The sequence below is a fragment of the Macaca nemestrina genome, chromosome 6 (genome assembly GCF_043159975.1).
Source record: "Macaca nemestrina isolate mMacNem1 chromosome 6, mMacNem.hap1, whole genome shotgun sequence".
NCBI classification, from domain to species: Eukaryota; Metazoa; Chordata; class Mammalia; order Primates; family Cercopithecidae; genus Macaca; species Macaca nemestrina.
In genome coordinates, this window is record NC_092130.1 from 152,702,657 (window position 1) to 152,724,725 (window position 22,069).

General features: G+C 33.8%; 1 long non-coding RNA gene across 1 annotated transcript; it reads left to right on the top strand.

Moving 5' to 3' along the window:
* The first annotated feature begins 1,667 nt into the window (after positions 1-1,667).
* LOC105472995 (uncharacterized) lies at positions 1,668-12,293 on the top strand. Its single transcript, XR_011624325.1, has 3 exons — positions 1,668-2,098; positions 10,198-10,277; positions 11,940-12,293. It is a non-coding gene; the product is annotated as an uncharacterized lncRNA (long non-coding RNA).
* Positions 12,294-22,069: the final 9,776 nt, after the last annotated feature.

Below are 22,069 nucleotides of genomic sequence, written 5' to 3' on the forward strand. Positions count from 1 at the left end.
TTGTTAAACTGTTGTAAACTTCAGCTGAACGAACTCTCCATGGCCAACTCATGAACTTACTCCAGAATTGCCATTAATATCTCACTTTTGACTACAGTCAGAAGTCTTTCAATTGCATTGTATTCTCACTTGTTTTTGAGCCGGATGAAATTTACAGTCATTGAGCAGCTCACAGCAAATTTTGCTTTTTTCCATAATTACCCTAGGTACATGGTGCATAATTTAATTGGCTTTTTTATTAGCATTCTTCGTTCTCTCCTTCATCCTTTGCCTCAGCATAAAAATCCCCTCAAATTGTATATATAGTCCCAGCAACCTCCTTCTTTCTTAATTCAAGCCTATTATTGTTCTCTAAACGGAAAGGCATAATTGCTCACATGCTTTGTTTTGTGTGCTGTGCTAGGCACCGGGGATACAATGCTAACCATGATGGACACCATTACTGCCCTTAGCATAAGCCATCTGGGAAAGAAAAGGAAAAAAATATAAAGCCTGGTCGTAAACTCTGAAAAGGGTTAAGTAGAGAAAATACATCAGGGTGATCTAACAAAGTCAAGGACAACAGAAATGTCAATGACTACTTCCCAAAGAATGTGCAGTCTAAGCAAGATTCACTGGCAGCCTTTAACATCAAGTTTTAAAACACAGTTCTAGTCAATTAGCCAAGCTCTGAGAAACATTTGCTTTTACTCTTATTCCTATGTATTCTTTGTTTTCTATTTCCATTCTGAGAATATCGATAATAAACTTCATCTACTTTTTTCTTCAGCTTTATTGATGTATAATTGACGCATTATATATATATATATATATTTTTTAAGTGTAGAACTTGATATTTTGGTAAATATAACATTGTGTAATAATCATCACAATCAAGCTAACATATGTACCACCTCACATACTGACTTTATCTGTGTATGTGATGGGAGGTTTATTCTCAGCAGACTTTAAGTAAACAATACAGTATTTTTAATGGCCACTGTTCTGTACATCAGATCTCCAAAACATATTCATCTCGCATAACTGAGACTCTCTAGCCTTTGATCAACGTGTCCCGACTTTCCCCATTCTCTAACTCTGCATTCACTCTCCAAATAATTGCACTCTTACTTCCCCTTTTCAGTGTTCCACTGAAACTATTCTGACATCTTCATGCCTCTGACTGTATTTAGCTCTTGGAAGTATTTTAGGTATGCATTTATTCATTCACAGATTGTACATCTAGAGACACATATGTAATCTTTTAACAAAAAAAGTAATTGAAGTTGACTCTTTGGTTCTACTATTTCTGAAAAAGAAAAATTTATTGATTTCTTAAAATATAATGTTAATTTCCATAATATTACTTTCCCAATTCTTCTTTTAATTCACTTATTTTGCCTATTTTATTTCCTTAGCTTCCTTGTGTTGTCCTTGTCCCGGTACTTCTTACCTTAGTCTTCCTGCAAACAACTAGTGCTTTTAACTACGTATTTTAAAATATTGACTCATTAACCAATACCTCTAATGTTATTTTATCCAGCTTTCTCTCTCTCTTCCTTTTTCCCTTTTTTTTTTTTTTTTTTTTTTTTTTTTTTTGAGACAGAGTCTCGCTCTGTCGCTCAGGCTGGAGTGCAGGGGCGCCATCTTGGTCTCACTGCAAGCTTCGCCTCCCAGGTTCACGCCATTCTCCTGCCTCAGCCTCCAGAGTTGCTGGGACTAGAGGCGTCCGCCACCAAGTCAGGCTAATTTTTTGTATTTTTAGTAGAGACGGGGTTTCATCATGTTAGCCAAGAAGGTCTCCGTCTCCTGACCTCGTCATCTGCCCACCTCGACCTCCCAAAGTGCGGGGATTATAGGCCTGAGCCACCGCACCCTGCCCCAGCCATTTTTTCCAAACTGCTTGCTAGATCTTCCCACCTTGATGTCCAATAAAAATCACATATTTAGCATGACAAAAGCAAAACATATGTGTGTACATTATATAACAGATAGCTTAGTATATGCAGGTTTTTATTTATCTCTAGCACATTTATTTATTATCTGTGTTCCCTACAGCTGCATTAAGGAAGTTTTATAGTTTTACTGATATCTACCTTGTCTCCTCAGTGAATACTTGGTAAGTTACAATTATGAATAATAATCAAGTTTTCTGTTTCTAAAGATATAAAAGTTTGAGAGAATAAAGTAAGAAACGACTAGAACTAATTATTAAAACGTAAAATGCCTTATATGTTGAAGTATAATGAGGAGAGCTGAGAAAGCAGTAAGAAAATAATATTGTTTTAATTTCATCATTTTTACTTTATATTCAGGGGATACATGGGCAATTTTGGTAAATAGCTATATTGTGTAATGCTAAGTGAGTTCTGGGGTAAGATTGATCCTATCACCCAGGTATGAAGCACAGTGCCCAAAAGTTAGTTTTTCAACTCTTTCCCCTCTCTCTTGCTCCCCTCTCTGGTGGTCCCCAGTGTCCATTGTTTCCATCTTTATGTCAGTAAGTACCCAATATTTAGGCCCCATTTATAAGTGAGAACATGCGGTATTTGGTTTTCCATTCTGCATTAATTTGCATAGCATAATGGCCTCCAGCTGCATCCATATTGCTACAAAAGACATAATTTTATTATTTTTGTTTTGCTGCAGGATAGTATTTCATGGGGTGTATGTACTACATTTTCTTTGTCCAAACCACCATTTTGGGCACCTACGTTGATTCCATGTCTTTGCTATTGTGAATAGTGCTGCCATGAACATGTGAGTGCATATGTCTTTCTGGTGGAATAATTTGGTTTCTTTTGGCTGTAGACCCAGTAGTAGGATTGCTGGGTTGAATGGTAGTTCTGTTTTTAGTTCTCTGAGAAATCGCCAGACTGCTTTCCACAGCGGCGGAACGAATTTACATTCCCACCAACTGTGTATAAATGTTCCCTTTTCGCCACAACCTCACCAACATCAGTTGTTTTTTTGACTTTTTAATGATAGCCATTCTGATTGGTGTGAAATGGTATTTTATCATGGTTTTGATTTTCATTTTTCTTATGATTAGCAATGCTGAGCAATTCTTCATGTGTTCATAGACTGCTTACATATCCTCTTTGAGAAGTATCTGCTCATGTTTTTTTGCTTACTTTATAATGGGGTTATTATTATTATTTTTTTTTTACTTATTGAATTGTTTAAGTTTCTTATAGATTTTGCATATTAGACCTTTGTTGGGTATATAGATTGTAAATTTAAAATATTATTTTAAAAAATCCTAACAAGGAATTTTTCAGAGTTGCAAGATATTCATCTTCATAATGAAAAACTAACTTTCCCTAGGTCCAGGAATGCTATGTTCTTTCGTAAATGAAGCATCACAAATTCGCATAGCACTGTGGGTAATTTGAAATATGTTGAGGACATCTGGGGATGGAATTAAGATAGTGAGAGGAGGTCTCTAGATGTTGTCTAATGTCTCCTGTGGAGGGATGGGCTGCATATCATTCTCAGTGGAGATCAATAATGTAAAAATAAATATGTGAACTAGAGAATATAAGAGTACATACACCTATGGCAATATATCAATATATGGGACACTTAATATTCTAGTTACTCTTTATTAATGGAGTATTAAAATCAATTATTAACAATAGTTTCCTTTTTGACCTATTTTTTATTTTTTCAATATATAAATTTTGTTAATCTTCTGTGTCTCTTCTGTGTCTTTCTCCTACTCCCACCCCTCCTTCAGGAGCTGTGTTTGGTGGATTTCTGATATTAGGCTTTTATGACTATATGGAGAAAGTAACTTCTTGATGCCATGACTTACATTCAAATTCTTATCCCACAATAAGTAAAAAAAAAGAAAAAATTTATATAACATATATTTCTCATCAATTTTAATTTAACAGTGAGAAAACAGGGGATAAATATATACTCTAAATTTATATTACAGGTTATTTAATATTTATGCAGTCTGTACTAAGATGTAATTGCACAGTCTTGTGATTACACATGATCTTTTGACAGCTCAATTTCAGTGTAAATATTGAAACAAAAATCAAAGGTAGAGCTTCTTTTACATTCAAATGTATATCACTTTTTAAACAGCTATTGAATGGAATTGTTGAATGAATTCTCATTCATGTAAAATAGGAATGTAAGACTCTAGTGAAATCACACATTTTCACAGCAAAATGTATTTTTTGACATCTGAACATCTGAGGAAATGTACATACATATAAGCACTTTAATTCAGTGACATAAAGATAAGAGTTTTTTTGTGGTGGTGGTGTTTGTTTTTTTTGAAACAGAGTCTCACTGTGTCATCCATGCTGGAGTACAATGACATGATCTCAGCTCACTGCAAACTCCGCCTCCCCGGTTCAAGCAGTTCTCCCACCTCAGCCCCCTGAGTAGCTGGGATTACAGGCATGTGCCACCACACCAGACTGATTTTGGTATTTTTAGTAGAGATGGGGTTTCACCATGTTGTTCAGGCTGGTCTTGAACTCTTGACCTCAGGTGATCCACCCTTCTCAGCCTCCCAAAGTGCTGCGATTCCAGGAGTGAGCCACTACTCCCGTCCCAAGTTAAGAGTTTTGAGTACTCAGAAGAAAATTCAATACATTTAATTTGTATTTAGCATATCCCAAAGTTTACCTGTCTCTAATAATTTAAATAAAGACATTTTCTTTAGTTTTCTATTAGTCTATATTCCTATAGTCATAAATGCTTCAGAAACATTTGAAAAATTACAAAAACAAATGCTTACTGAATTTTTTACTCGGAATAAGGTGAATCCATAGATCAAGTTGGGAAGAACTGATGCCTTACAAAACTGAGTCATTAACTACATGAACATGGTACATCCTACCATTGGTTTAGTTTGTCTTAAATTCATCCAATAACATTTTCTTGTTTTCTCTTAAAGATTTAAAGATATCTTTTACTCTAGATATTCCCCAAAATATCTGACATGCTTGAATGTTATTTTAAATTTTATAATTTCCTAAAGGTTAACTTTCCAACTGTGATTGGCCTTTAGAAATATAATTGATTTCTCAATATGCAATGACCTTCTTAAATTGACAGCCCAGTTTGTACTGGATCAGCTTTGTCTGAGAACGCAATAACGCTGTCCAAATCCTGAGACCAAGAGACTTGATCAAACCCTAGGATGGCTTCTAGCAGCATACGGCCATGTTCCTCGGTGACCCTAGCATTCCATTAAAATGTCTGCCTAAGAAAGATCTACACTGCCAGGGAACTTACTATTTATTTGTTGTAGCTGATACCTGACAAATGGCCTCCCTGGAGCATTTACTTAAAACCTCTTGCCATTGTAAATGTGTATTTTTTACAACTCAGAAATATGTCTCTCAAAGGTCTAAGAGCCTTTTATTTATTTATTTATTTATTTATTTATTTATTTATTTATTTATTTTTTGAGACGGAGTCTCGCTCTGTCACCCAGGCTGGAGTGCAGTGGGCCATCTTGGCTCACTGCAAGCTCCGCCTCCCAGGTTCACCCCATTCTCCTGCCTCAGCCTCCCAAGTAGCTGGGACTACAGGCGCCCGCCACCACACCCGGCTGATTTTTTGTATTTTTAGTAGAGACGGGGTTTCACTGTGTTAACCAGGATGGTCTCAATCTCCTGACCTCATGATCCACCCTCCTCGGCCTCCCAAAGTGCTGGGATTACAGGCGTGAGTCACCACTCCCGGCTGCCATTTTTTTTTTTTTTTTTGAAATATAATCGTGGGGAAGACAGGACCTCTATCTTCCAGTTTCTGTGGGAAGCTGGATTTCTCACTTTGATAACTGCCAGCTAGTAGACACAGCTGGCCTCATCACATTCACATTGACCATCCTTTGTAATTTTTCACTTCTTTGAATCTACTGAACCTCTGCTATCTCCCTTCCATCAGTTTTCTTTTAGAATGTCCAGTCCCCTCTGCAAAATTTGGGATGCAGCTCAGCTCTTTCCCTACTGTCGGTAGTTACTGAATAAAATCTGTTCTCACCGCTTTAGCTAATGTCTAGCTCTGTTAATTTCTGACATATTAAACAGGAAATGTATTGGAATCCTGTGGCTTTGTTTGGATTATAAATGGCTGAAAAACTTTTTTTTTTTTTTTTGTGATGCATAGAAGGTACAGTTAAACCAGCAGCCATCATTTCCTGAAGATCATTATTATTTGACATAGTGACATACAGGAAGTTTTCAGGTTGCCTTGCTGTTCTGTTGACAGTCAGATATTCCTCCTAATTGCCATCCCTGCTGAGCATAGAAGCCCCAAGCTCACCATTGAATACTCGACTATGACCATAGAAATGTACAGAGGCAACGTATTTCCATAGGCTATTCTACAACTTCTACATATCCCCACTCCAGTGGCAGTATGTACCTGGTGTCCTAGATTCTCCGTTACTTACTAACTTACCTACCTATGCCAATGTTCCTTGAGTTTTGTTACCAAATTTTCGTCTAATTTTTCTACTTCGGGTTCTTCTACTTTCCTAGCTTCTGATACGGTTTTTGAGATTTTATATTATGAATTCCTTATTCCATAATATTTATACTGGCTCTACTTTCTTGGACGAATCCTATCAAATACAGTTAATAGTGCTAGAGTTATGGTGTTACTGTATAAAAATCTAAGATATTTTACCTTGCATTGACTATAAAAAAAAAAAAAAACTGGCATTGAATGTTGGAAAGACAGTAAGAATATTGTTATTAGGGACTGAAAATAAGGTGGGCCATATTATGTATGGAAGAATGTTTTGCAACACTATCTATTTAATATGGAAGGTGGATAATATATCTAAATGAGTACTTTTGTGGGATTGGAAAATGAAACTATTTCTCATTATCAGCTTCTTTAGCAGAGGAAGAAAAATAATTCTAGCATAAGGAAAGGCCTAGGCATCAGAAGATGTCTAATCAAAAGCACTGACCGTAAAACATCAAGGTAAACTCAACAGTATAGACAGAGGACCCTTTAAAAAGCATTTTACTTTAAAAAATCAACAATGAAAGAATTGAATTATAAATTCACTTAACTATTCAAAAGGACTCCAAGTATCAAAATGGCATGTAATTCAGTAGCCTGACACATAGCCCAAAGTAGACAGTGGTCTATCGCAGAAAGATTTATTGTTATGCCTTTTGTTAAAGGACATAATGCTGATAAGATTCATAGATTAAAAAATGTATAGCATTTTCAGAATTGCATAAACAGAAGAACTGCTAGTTTGGACTCAAAGGGACAGTGACACTTTAAAATATAAAAACGTCATTGGGCCAGCAAAACATAGGAAATAAGCTGAGAAAACTTCTCAGTCGAAGTGTAAGTCTTTTCTTTGTTGAAAAAAAATAGACAATAACATATAGCTAAGTGCCCAGTCATTGGAGCAAAATACCTAAAAGAGGAATTCCCGAGGATCAGAGCTTGACCCTAACATTACCTTCCCTCGGAGAAAGGGGAATTGGCAACATGTGCCTGACTCAGTCTCAAACTTGCTGTGAAACAATGGCTGCTATGTGTTTTCAGATTCATTTTCTTAAAATAACAACAAAAAAGGAAGAATGTCTGCTACAGATACTGTTCTCTATCTCTACTGGTGGCTTCCAAAAAGATATATCCACATCTTAATTTCCAAATACTGTGAATATTATTTCTTATGACAAAAAGGTAGTATTAGTTATTTATAGCAAATGACATGATTAAGTTAAGACTTTTGAAAGGAGGAACTTCCATTATATTGTCTAGGTGTGTTGTAAATGCCATCACATATGTCCTACAAACAGGAGGCAGATTAAGATGAGAGAGACAGACACACACATGGAAAATAAATGCAAAGTAAGAAACAGGAGATGCAAGCCAAGCCAAGTAATGTTGAAAGCCACCAAAAGCTTGAAGATACAAGAAACAAATTCTCCCCTAGAACCTTCAGAGGGAGCATAGCCTTGCCTTAACTCAGGCTTCTAGTTTCCACAGCTGTTAAAGAAGGAATTTATGTTGTTTTAAGCCACCACTCTTGTGGAGTTTGTAACAGCAAGCTGCAGAAAACTCATGCACTATCTCACATTGTGTATTGGGTGTGTGGTTATTTCACATGACTTTTTCTTAAGTCACAGATTTCTGCCCCTGAGGTTCTGTATCCAAAGTTTTACACACAAAGTTTTGGTTTAGATAATGAGATTTTGCGCTGACGGTCTGAGCTTGTGCCATGGTTGGATAAAAATTTGAAGCTTCAGGGCATATTTTGCATATAGAAATTACCTAATTAGTTTTTAAACAGAGAGCATTCTGTTGCAAATTAAAGAATTAAAGGTGGCCCCCAATTTTTTGCCACTCCTCCAAACCAGAGTTGGAGTCTATTTCTTTTTCTCTCTTTTTTTTTTTTTTTTTTTGTAGGGGAGGGAGTCTCGCTCTGTTACCAGGCAGGAGGGCAGTGGTATGATCTCAGGTCACTGCAGCCTCTGCCTCCCAGTTTCAAGTGATTCTCCTGTCTCAACCTACCAAGTAGCTGGGATTACAGGAGTGTGCCACCACACCCAGCTAATTTTTGTATTTTTAGTAGAGATGGGGTTTCACCGTGTTGGCCAGGATGGTCTCGATCTCCTGACCTCTTGATTCGCCCACCTTAGCTTCCCAAAGTTCTGGGATTACAGGCATGAGCCATCGTGCCTGGCACCTTTTTCTCTTGAACTATGACATTGTCATTAGAATCACTGGTTTCCTGTGAAATGTTTTCTATTCTGTATTACCCAATTTTATGACGTTTAAGATTCTTTTCTATGTTACTGTTCTTCTTATTCAACTTGTCTGTTGGATATTCAAAGTTAATGAAAATCAGATAAGTATGCTTTTCTTATGAATTTGCCATTGAATCATGGAGAAAGTAATTACATAATCTCGCACTGGCATGCACGTGTGCTATGGAATAACAATGGAATACAAGAAAGGAAGTACCTCATGTTCTAAAAACGTACAATACAGAGATTGAATTTGGTTATGGTGATCAGGATGTTTTTTACTGAGAATGTGACTCTGACAGTTAATGATTCAAATTTATCTTGGTAGAAATAAAAGAAAAGAACTATCTAAAGAGGGAGCAACATATGGAAAGGCAAATGGATCCACAAATCTGAAACAGGACCTCTACAGCTAGAACTAAGAAAGTTCGGGATATAGAATGAGACTGGAGAAATATGTTAGCCCTAGACCTTAAGGCCTTAGAAAGACATGTTAAGAAACATTTTGTAAACCCTAAAAGCAATGAGAAATTGTAAAATGATCTTAAACTAAAAGTGAAGAATGAAGTTTGTTTTATGAATAGTGTTTTTATTTCAGTGAATATTGTGTTTAAAGTTATGTCAATTAGGTGAAAGCTGATGTCAGTTTCGACAAATGTGTTGGATAAAAAGTGGAGTTCAGATGCAGGAACTATTTAAATGTTAACAGAGAATACTCTTGGTCAGATAATTTCAACAAAGTTTGAAGCAGATTACGATCACAAGAATATTCCCTATAGTTAGTATCCTGATAAAATCAATTCTCTTTCATTGATAAAGCCAAAATATACTGCCACAGCCTATGATTTAAATGTTTCTTTTAAGGTATGTAACTTCTAAATATATATTTCCTGAATATATATAATGCCAACTAAAATATATTATAAAAATAGAAATTATTTATTGATTAAAATATACATTAAAAAGTAAACACTGGGAGTAAGTAGAAAAATATAAATTATTAAACTAAAAATGTTCTTGAACTTGACTGACATAATTCATTTCACCAGTGATCAGAATAAATTTTAAATAACTAAAATTTTGGAAAATTTCACTGCCTATCTAACATAAGTGTTGAAAAAAATGAATACATTCATGATTACACTATAAATTCTAGTGATATTTTAAGCATATTTATGATAATAAGTGATTCAGTCTCAATTTTCTCTTACTTTAGAGAGGATATAAATTTAGTTTTTGAGGTCTTCTAAGGACAAAATTATTAAAAACGAAGACACTGATTATATACTAGTGTTCACAAATTTTAACCTTTGTAAATTTTGTGTATAAATGACCTTTTTCCCTAGCTGTTGGGACATTGAGCTTAAATGCCACATATTTAAAAAAATTTTGGAATCTATCAAGATTACTAAGTAGAGTGTTATCTATATGGAATTGTCATGTAAAATATATGTTTCCACAGGTTAAGTTCTGCCACCAAATTGTTGTTTCAGACCATCTTCCTGGAAAAGAATAGAATAAATTACTGAAGAAAATGGTTGTGTGAGTGAACTTTTTAATTATAAAAATTGAGAAGCTTTACAAAAACTAGTAGTTCCAGATCTTTTTTAAAATTTCAATATCTGAGCCACATAACTGTTAAATTTTAAACAGGAGTTTCCCTCAACTTATTTCTCAGGCACACTGTGTGTAAATCTGAAAAAGATGAACAAATAATGCAGGTTTTTATCACATGAAGAATGAGGCAAAGGTTTAGTCAATGTTTATTGGCCGCATTATTCATATTCAACAATTGATATATGCTTGTATTACAAACTGATTATTTTACTTTTTTACATAGACAAAGTCGCCACAACACATATACATAAAAATATACATCCAGCCTACTCGTAGGTAAAAAAATTTGTTTTTTACATTAAAAATCATCATTAGTTGACCTACTTATCTATACGAAAAGAGATGCTTATGCATGGATTCACAGAAGTCATTAAATGTATTATGTCTTAAAGGATCCTGTGTGTGTGTGTGTGTGTATATATATGTATGTGTGTGTGTGTGTATATATATATGTAACTTCATTTGATTGATCAAAATTGTTTTAATTTTAAAATCTTGGCATAGAATTGTGGGATTAATTTGACAGTAAAAGTAATTCAAATATTATTTTCTCTACAATTATTTTGTATAATAAGGATGAGATGTGTTTTGATTGCTAGATTATGTTCGTCTATTACAAAAAGTTTTAGAAGTTCTCATGTCCTTTTAGCTTGGCAGTGTTAAAAATTGGAATTAACGATCTGATATCATTTTTAAATGTGAAACTTCTCTAAAATAGCATGTACTATCATCATGTTAGAATTTTATCTAATCTAGCGATAGTTAGTCAAGATGAGAAGGTAGAGAAAAGTCTATTGTTCCATTTAACCATTGTCATAGTAACAAACTCAAATATACTACCATGCTGTGACTAAAAAAATAAGAAATTTAAATTTAATGTTAAATAAATGCAAAATGTATTTAATGGCCATACATCTGTAGCACATGTACGATTAAACAGTAATTATTAAAATATTTATACACAAATATATATATTAGTTTATAATTGTAGAACATTTAACTTCTATTTTATAAGATATTTAACTTTTTTTTTTAAATAAGGAAAATGCAATTCCTTGGCTGTCTCTTATTTGTATGTATTAGTGTGAACATAAGTCAGAATTACTGCAGTCAACCCAATTTACTCACAGGAGCAGGTTTCCCAGTAGTAATTGTGTCTCCACTGGAAATGCAGCGTGGCATATAGTTTGAGTGACCCATGCTTGCTTCTGATATGTCTTCCCACTTTTTTGTTAGACTATCAGAAATTTGGGAGAAAAAAATAAATTCTGGATATTTTCTTCACTTTCCTAGGGAAAAAAAATATTTATTCTCATTTAATGTGCTTGCCCTCTCTTCTTGAAATTATAAGTTAATTCCAATTCAGAACAAAAAGAAAGTAGTCTCTGGAAGAATTTTAATTATTTCCAAATGCCTCTCCAGCATATAAATGCTTAACTGTGTGACTTTTCCATTTATGGGCTGTGAGAAATAAACAGCTGGGATAAACAGCAGGCATTTCAAGATATTTTATTTATTTCTCAGCAGAAGTTTAAGCATATGTCATAATGATGGCATTTACATCATAATATATGTTGCTTCTTACAGCTCTGCAAACCCATCAGAATCTGCACAAATGACTGCGGAATGGTAGAATAAAAAGAGTCTATCAAACAGACTTCCATCTGCTTCGATTCCAAAAGTTCAACCTTTATTATAAACTAAGCAACTGAAAATCAAAGTTCTGAAAACTTAATTGCTTTCCTTAAATCTTAGTTTCACTTTAACTTTTAGAATGATCCAATATGCCATGATATAGGAATTTACATTTTGTGTTGTAATTTTCCTTTCCTCAATATCCCGTTGCCTGTTGTCTTCCTGATATTTAATCAATGACATTTATTACAATGGAAAAATTATATACCGGTGAACATGAAATGGTCAATGTCATGTTAACTCCATAATAAAACCACTCTTTTGATAATTTGATTTGGTATAAAAAGAAAAAGGAGCGAGTTTTGAATAATTGTAGGTTGTGTGAGCATATTCAGGACAGTCCTTGGAGAGTTGACCATATCATAATCTTTTATTAGACCATAGACTAGACAGAACTTAGTGTAGGATGTAACTGTAGGATATAATATATCATCATATTATGTCAAAAAAGGGGGGAAGGGTTTTTTTTTCCCCCCAGTTCAGAGGATTATAGGAAGGGAGATACTGATATTTTTTCAGACGTTTTGGGTTTGCCATGTTCCATTTAAACTCCTAGAAGACTGCTTCACAGATTGGTCCTGAGGCTTCATGCAGTAAAGAAGATGTAACAAAATGAGACAGTGGTTCTGAGCAGCACTTCTCCTGACTCTCCATGAACTGTTCACAGTGTGAAAGAAACCCAAACTCTGAGGCTGAGAAACAGAAAAACAAGCTAAATGGTTGGGAGTTTTCCATATGCATTTACTGTAGTGGGTAGCTCACTCTGTTGTTAGATGAAGAAATTCTGGGCAGTTTTCCTGGATGGTAACTAAAGGAGAGTCACAGCAAGAAATGTGGTTTAGATGCTTAACTCTAGAGAAAGCTAAAGTGGGATCAAGTCACTAAGGGCAATATAAAGAGCCTGAAATTGTCAAAGTGTAGATCATGACTTCCCCTGTCATTGTATTCATCAGTAGATGACAAGAGAGAGCCAAAACCACCCCAGGGCAGAAACTAGCAGCAGTTTCCAACCAGCCTCAGACCTGCTGCTCTCCATCAAAGATGGCCAGTGAAACCAGCCTAACACCTTCACTTGCCATGTTCTTAGGATAGTAAATGTTAAATGTTGCCTTCTAAAAAACTATTATTGGCATGAGAACTAAAACATGTCAAACAAGATCCCCTTACATAGGGGATCTTCAGCTGAGGATGTTAGGAGATTTCTAATTCTGAGTGTGAAAAAAAAAAAAGTGTTTTCAATCATCTCTAAAAGAAATTTAACATTTCTATTAATTTGTAATGTAAGCAATAAAACACAATAGTATAGTTATATTTGCAATTTAGTCACCACTGGAAATCATATAAATTTTTATATTGTATTACACTGTTGCAGATATATATTATCTTTTATGATCATCACTACTTCAAAGTTAGAGTAATCATTAGAGCTTCTGCTAGCTTCTGCTATTTACTTCATTGATGAGGAATCACATGTATTACTATATTACTTTTTAAGGTTTTGAGAACTATATTTCAGAATGATAATTTTGCTTTGTAATACTTTCTGTTGGTGTTGTATTTTTACGAAAGGCACTATTCGGAGAGTGCGTCAATAGGAGTCATGGCTCTGCCAAATTGGCCTGTGGCATTAAAGAACAAAATAAGACAAAAACAGATAACATGTACTTTCCAGTGACTTTGCAATGACGAATAATTATGTCATGGATGCTTACAAATTGAAAGATTTTAAACCTGAGATGACTGAGGCATTGAAGTTGTTTAAAAAGTTAAATTCATAGAAATGGAGGGTAGAGGGTTGTTACTAGGGATTGGGGTGTGGGGGAGATGGGGAGATATTGGGCGAAGGCTTCAAACTTGCAGATATAAGATGAATAAATTCTGCCGACTTAACATACAGCATGATGACTACAGTTAATACGAATATACTGCATCCTTGAAAACTGCTAAAAGATTAGATCTCAAGTATTCTCATACATCCAAAAAAAGAGTAGCCATTAATACATGAGGTGACAGGCACACTAATTAGCTTAACTGTGAAAATCTTCACATCGTATAGGTATGTATAAACATCACTTTGTATACCTTGAGCATATGCAGTTTTTACTTGTTTTTTATACCTCAATAAAGCTGAAAAAATTGTTTTTGTTTGTCCATATGAATGTTTACTTACTTTCTCTGCTGTCAATAGAATTTGGCCTTGAATAAAATGAGATTAAGTCAGTTATAAAGAAACAAATTACCTATATTTTCCTTATGTATCTAAGTTGTGATGTGAACAAACTCACAACTACAAAGAGTAAATATGATTTCCCCCGTGCGAAAATATAAATCTTCACTAATCTGAACAATGTATATTTATTGAAAGGAGAGAATATATTCCCTTTTTATTAATGAATGCAGCAATACTTTACACCTGTGCCGAATTCCTAGTATCGATCTAAGTAGATAGAACTAACAATAATAAGATTATACAGAATCTCCAAAAAATAGAACAGGTAAAGTAAGAATTTAAAACTTTTAAATAATGACTGGCAAATAAACATAATAATAGCTGAGTTCAGATTCATAAATCTAAAATGTATAATGAGTGGAAAATAACCCATTAAAGTGCCCCTTATTAGGTTGATCTTCAAATTATGTTTGCAATATTTTGAATAGAGAATTCTCTGATATGCTGAATAAAGAATAATTTTATTAAGCATTATAAACTTTTTTCTAAGATAATTTATGTCTAAAACTGGAAAATGTATGCAATTTGTAAGCTAATTTTACTGATTAGAAATGTGCATTATGAGAAATTTGCCTTCTGTAAGCAACATCTAAGTACATTTAGATAGGATAATTATATTCAAAAATAATCCACTCATTGGTCTTTGGTGTTAATGGTCATGTGATATGTAACTAATATGAAGTATAATCATACATGTGCATTAGACTAGTCTCAAACATTTGAACTCTTGCCATTGTTGAGGATCCTTTACTGATTTTTTGTCATTAAATATTAACTGGGTAATATTTACCTGGAGAACATAATTTGTAAATACAAAGATATTAAAATTTGTTCTTTTTTCAAATGCTTACATTTTTAGAAAATAATACACTAATTGTACCATCTGTTGTTTATGGCCATTTAGTCTGTCTGTTCATCTATCTCTTCTAGGTTGTGACTTCTAAATATAATATTCAATAACAGTGTCTCTGTTCTCTGGTTACAAGAACCATATTTACTAAAAATAGTTTTTTATATATATTGGCTTATCTTTACTGAAAACAGTCGTCATCAATCAGAGTCAATTGAGAAAGTAATCATTCGATTTTTTTTGAAATAACAAATCTGTGACATGCATATCTTGGGAATACCAGCAAAATTTGAAGTTTGAGGAAGAAGGCATTAATCAAGCCTTATAGGTAGTGCATTTGGGAATAAAGGCATCGTTTTTAAAAATTCTACAACCTTGAATGGATGAGTTGAGCGCTAATTTTCCATGCCTAACTGTTCCATCTTGAATAGTTACTAAAGGCCTCTGTCTTGTTTATCTTCTTTGTAATGTGGAGATTAAAAGTGTATCTTGTAAGAAAGTGAGGTTGTAAGAAAAACAGCCTGTCATATTGTAGGGATTAGCTAAATTTAGACACAAAAATATGAGTTCAATGATGGCTGGAATTTTGTCTTTTTTCTTCACTATGTCCCCAAAGCCTAGAATATGGCTAGCATATACAGTATGCTATGTATCCACCTATTTATGCTATGATAATATGCTATATCCACCTATTTGCAATTGTGCTTTCTACACTTTCAGTTACCTATGGTCAACTGTGGTCCAAACATATTAAATGGAAAATTCAGGAAATAATTCATTAGTTTTAAATTGCACACGATTCTGAGTAGTGTGATGAAATCTCCAGACAAGCCCTCCTGCTTTATCACAGGTGGATGCAAACCACCCCTTTGTCCCAGGTATACACTCTGTATACACCATCTACCCATTAGTGACTTAGTAGCATCCAGATTATTCCATCGAAAAGCATAGTACAGTACTGTACATATAGAGTTCAATACTATCTGCAGTTTTAGGCATCCACTTGAGGTCTTGGAACAGATCCCTAATGGATAATGGGGTGCTACTACAATGGGTACTAAATATGTGCTCAGTAATTATGTTTATGCAAATAAAATACATAAAATAAAATTTCATTTTAGCTAAATAATATTTTTTTCTGAAATGTTTGTTTTATTTTATAAATTTGTTTATAAGACCTAAAAAAATTAATGTACGTGTGATTTCACAAACAGAGACTCTTGGAAAAAAAGAACAATGCAAGCTAGTATAAGAAAGAATGTATTTGAATGTATTTGCCTCTGCCATTTAGCATGCTTTATTTTAGTCCACGAGCTCAATATCCACATGAGGTCTACAGGCAGCATCTTCTACTAGGAGAACTATGGAAACATTCAATTGCCTAACGCAAACCAAATTCTTTGATCATCTGCCTAACATCCTCAATAGAATAATTTGCTGAATGCAATCTATTACAGAATATCATCATTTTACAATATCTATAAATAACTAGAAGATATTTATAGCTATGGAAGCTTCTGCAGAGGTACTGGGGAGAGAGTACCTAGGAAAGATAAATAATTTAATTGGAGGGGGTGCAGAGGGGACTAGAGAATTTCATGAAAAGGCCATTATTCCCTCTATGTTTCACTAAATATGTGTAGTAAAATATTCAATTTTCGTTAAGTACTTATGAATATAATAGTAAAATATATCATATTTATTCAAAGATAGTCTACGTGCAGACCTTAAAACCTTTATAATTTTATTGAAAATTTGCTAATTTTAATTATTAGTAAGATATTTTCTAAAAATAATTAAAATTTCAATATCTATAGTAACTGTAGCTCTCATGATCCTCAAGATGACTTTTTGCAGAATGTATCCAGATGACATTACAAGAAATCAACCACATAGTAATGCAGAAAAGTTTCTCTCAAAATGTTTAATTATCTAAATTATTTAGAATACATGGTAACATTCGTTCCCTGAATTCCCATGACAATATTTATATAGACTAAACATTTTCCTTCTTTCACAAAATGGTTGCAAAGAATGACTATGAACTCCAGGTATGTGTGATCACCTGGTATGTGTGATACTTGAGTATCTTTATAGGGCATTAGGCTACCATATTTTTTTAAGTAAACATATCTGCCCAGAACTTAAGGACATTACCATAGTAGGACATATTTTTAATGATTTATTATTAACATGAAAGTGTTCATTGCATGTTAAAACAGTCATTCTCAATCTATAATGTGCATAAGAATCCCTCATTAAAATGAAGATTCTAATTAAGTTTGTCTGCATTTCTGATAAGATACCGGGTGATACTGAGGCTACCCTGAGGACCACATTTTAAGTGGCAAGATATAGAACATCATAGTAAATACTGAAATGCCACTGGATTTGATAAAACTTGTTTTCTAATTTCAGAAAGTTCATAAGCTAGAAGGAAATTAGAAATAATTAGTCATGCTAATTCCTGTAAAATGAAATGGTTACCAACATGTTACATACAAAACAAGCTTGATGAAGAATATAGTACAAAGTCTACTGGAATTAATTAATTTTTTTTATAGCTCAAGAATATGCTATGCTTTTTCAAATTTTAACATATCTGCATCAGTAATTTGTCTGCATCCTTTTAAATAAAATGCCTATTTAAACATTTAACAAAAACAGAACAAAAATTTAAAAACAAAACCAAAAACACCTCTCTACCATAGGCAATGCAGAGTGGTAGTGGTTTCCACTCAAATAGAAGATAAGTCTGCAATGTATGGCCTGTGGGTCAGATCCATACTACTACCCGCTTCGTACAGACCACAACCATAAATTTCTTTTTACATTTTCTAACAGTTGAGAAACAATTTACAAAAGAGTATTTCTTAAAATATTAAAATGATACAAAATTTAAAATTCAGAGTTTATAAAACTGTTGTTGTCACACAGCAATGCCCATTGATTTATATACAGTCTATGGAGTCTGCTATGGCCTGAATGTTTGTTTCCTCCCAAAACGACTATGTTGAAACCGAATCCACAATGTGATGGTTTTAAGAGGCAGGGCATCTGGAGGTGATAAGGCGATGAGGGTGAAGTCTTTATGAATTGGCATTAGTGTCCTTACAGAAGAGGCCCAGGGGAGTTTGTTTGCTCCTTCCAGTATGTGAAGAAACTGCCAGAAGAGGCTATCTATGAACCTGGAAATGGACCCTCATGAGATACCAAATCTGCTGGCACCTTTATTTTGGACTTCCCAGCCTCCAAAACTGTGAGAAATAAATCTCTGTGTATGAGCCACCAGTTTAGGGTATTTTGTTACTGCAGCCCTAACTGACTGAGACAACTGCTCTCATGTTACAGCAGGCAGAGCTGAATGGTGGCCACAGGTCACAAGCATGGAATTTGTATTTTCTGTTAAGTTTGTAAAAGTATAAAAACCAACCAGGAAAGTAAATTGTGTGGGCATTAGATTTTTTTTCCAGCATAGTAGTCATGTAAATATACATTTTCTATTCCTTAGAAGAAGGTATTTTTTAGTTTGAAAAAACACCATGGGGTTTGAAGTTGGGAGTCATGTCTTTAAGGATCTGGAGCAGAAGCTCCAATGCTGTTAAATGAGAGGGTCATATCACAAGGCTTCTATAGTCCTTTTCTGACCCAGCCTTTACATATATATATTAAGCTTATATTTATTTCTTTCCTTTAAATTTGTCAACTCTGTGATGTTGTCCTAAAAGGAAAAAATGATATTATTTAAACTGTTTTACACATGACTTTCCTTTCTATTATCCTTGAATTTGTTCTTGTTTAAAGTGTTTTATCGTCTTGGTTTTATGAGCTTGTTTCTTTTGCATACTATGGGAGTTTAAAATAGGTTATTTGTGTAGTCATCTGATCAAAGTTAGTGAAGTTTTATTGCTACAATAAAATAACGTTTAGCACAAACTCCAAATTTTAATAAAAATTCCATCTATATCCAAACATAAAATGCACTGTGTAGCTGAGTTGTAATTTTTGCCTAAAATATATGCTGAAGATTCATGAAGGAAACCTAAATATATGAAGTATTTAAATAGCCAGTTTAGAGACAGAATTACTTATGCTAAACAACACAAACTTTCTACAGGAAAAGTAAAATAAATGGAAATGTTAAGCAGTTTTGCAAACTGCATTTGGCATTTGATATAAAGAAAGCAAAACAATTTAAATTTTATGAACAGTAAGAAGGATCCATGGGCTCTTGGAAAATTTCTTATATAGGAAATATTTCATAGAAGATTAAATAAATAATTCAATGTAACAAAGGAATTCTCCAACAATTACTAACCTTTAGGAAGGTTCTGTATATACTTTCTCCTAGGCTGTAATTCCTTGCACTTACTAGCTGGATGATGTAGTCCAATGAATTTATCTCTTTAAGCCTATGTGTGTGTGTAAAACTGATAATTAACTATTATATATATCTTATATATTATATGCTATCCCATAATATGTTTGTTTGTATTCAACGAAATAATTTATTAAATTTAGTTTATATTATCTTATCAACAATAAATCCTTGATAAATATTTGCTATTATTATCAATTTTATGGGCACATGCTTTTAGGTAAGAAAGGATCAGGCTAACTGACAATGTTTTCAAATGTATAATTTAAATATAATTTGTGATATTTTAGCAATTGAATGACTGATATTCTTTGATATTTTATCCAAGCTTACAGAAATAAGACATCTTCAAGAGGAAAAAATGGCAAATGGTGTTTCCTATCTATATCTTTAAAAATAGCCTTAGCAAGTTATAATTGTATACACATAAAAACCGAATGTTCATGTATACAATTTAATGAGTTTTGATATATGCATACATCTATAACATCACTATCACAATCAAGGTAGTAAATATATTTATCACCTCTCAGAATTTCTTTGTGTCCCTCTGTATTTTTGTTTTGTTTATGTGATGAGGACTTTTAACATGAGATCTATCCTCAGCACATTTTTAAGCACACAATACCATACTATTGCCTATAGACATTGTGTGGTACAGTGCATCTCCAGAACTTACGCATCTTGCATAACTGGGACATTATACCAATTAAGCAACAATTCTGATCTATACTAGATCTTCACTCAAATAGTCATGTAGGTATTCCAACTTCATTAGCTAAAGTGCATACGTTCTACAAGTAGTTACTTTTCCAGGCAACAAAAGATTTATCAGGGGTTATTCATACCTTTATTGTTTCAACACAAATTTACAGTGTTACTGACATGAGACCGTCACTTTTTCAGAAACTGTAACACAGCAGTAAACAAAGCAGAAATGCCTTTGCTTTTATGGAACTTATGTTCTAGTGCTGAGAATTAGGTAAATAAGATGGAAATGGATAAATGAGATATTTTCACAGTTATATATACTGTAAAATAGAGGAAGAAGAGAGCAGCTAGAGAAGAAGTGATTTATGAGTTGTCTCTGAAAAATTTCTCCAGATGTAGGATAAGTAGTATGTAGGAGTTTGGGGGACAGGGAAAATACGTAGCTCCAAGATACTAACAAGAGTATCATCAATGTGTAAATGATAGCTAAAACCACTGGACTAGATAAGATCATAGAAAGAGAGGAGACAGAGCAAAGAAGCGATCATATCAACTTTGTGAGTGCAGAAGAGCAAGGACCAGAAAAGGAGACATGAGAGGGCATGGTCTGTGAGGTGGAGAAAAACTATTAGTGAGAGTTCTCAACAGAGTGGTCACTGAGTCCCTGTTTCTGAGAAGTGGAGAAAGACCATGACCCGTCATTTGTTTTTGGAATTGACATTGTGAAAGTTTGGGGGATTTTGTTAGCGTCAATTTGAATAGAGAGGTAGCATCAGTCAGACTACGAGTGTTTTGAAAAATAAATGAGGACACGAGAGCAAATCTAAACAACCATCATGGAGTTTTACTGTGAAAGGGGCAAAGAAAAATGCACTGGCTGCGAAGAACTGTAGTTTAAAGGAGGATATTTTATAAGAAGGAAACACCACATAACTATGCTAATGATTATTGATTAGACACACAGAACTTGATGATCCAGGAAAAAGAGAGATTTTCAGCAGTCTTTGAGCAGCACTGAACTATGAGATTCTGACCACAAGTAGAGAAATTGGCCTGAGTTACAACGAAACCAAACTGAAAATGAAGATGGATTGATATACAGGTAAATGGATGTATTTGTTCATGGAAACAATCCCTGTCTGAGTCCTTGTATTTATATTTATTTATTTATTCATTTTTTTAATTTTTTATTTCCAAATAATTTAAGACCTATGAGAGAAGAGTAAGGGGAGAGCAAATGCTGTGATAAATTGAAGTGTATAAAAAGTATCATATTATATGCTAGTATCATATTATATAACACATATTATAAGTGTATAAAAAGTATCAGGAAAATGAGAAAGCATTTTTAGGACAGTTGTCAGTATCCCATTTGAGATTTTTCATTATAAATTTAAAGTTAACCCAGACTGCTCAGTTTCGTGCTTCTTCAGTAGGATTTAGCTACTTGAAATAAATGGCTATGTATGTTGAAGGAGGCTCTTAAGTTTTCCCAAGGAAGTAGAAAAAAAGGGAAGAGAGATGCAAAGGAGTTGGGTATTTTATTAGAAAGAGAGACTTTAAGAAAATAGAAACTGTGAGAGGTATTTCAAACAAAAGTGACATTGATGTTAAATGGCTAAATGGCAAAAAAAAAAAAAAAAAAAAAAAAAAAAAAGAAAGAAACTTTAATGTAATCCAGAGTGCAATAACTATGTAAACCAGTTGCCCTAAGGCTGGTAGGAGACAAAAGAAAAATGATGTTTTAAGAATTGACTGGAATGGAGTTCTCTAAAGCTTGATGCTTGGAGTAATGGGGTGCTCATTGTGTAAGTGGAGCCTGCCTGGGGTTCAGTCTCAGTGTGACTAACTGG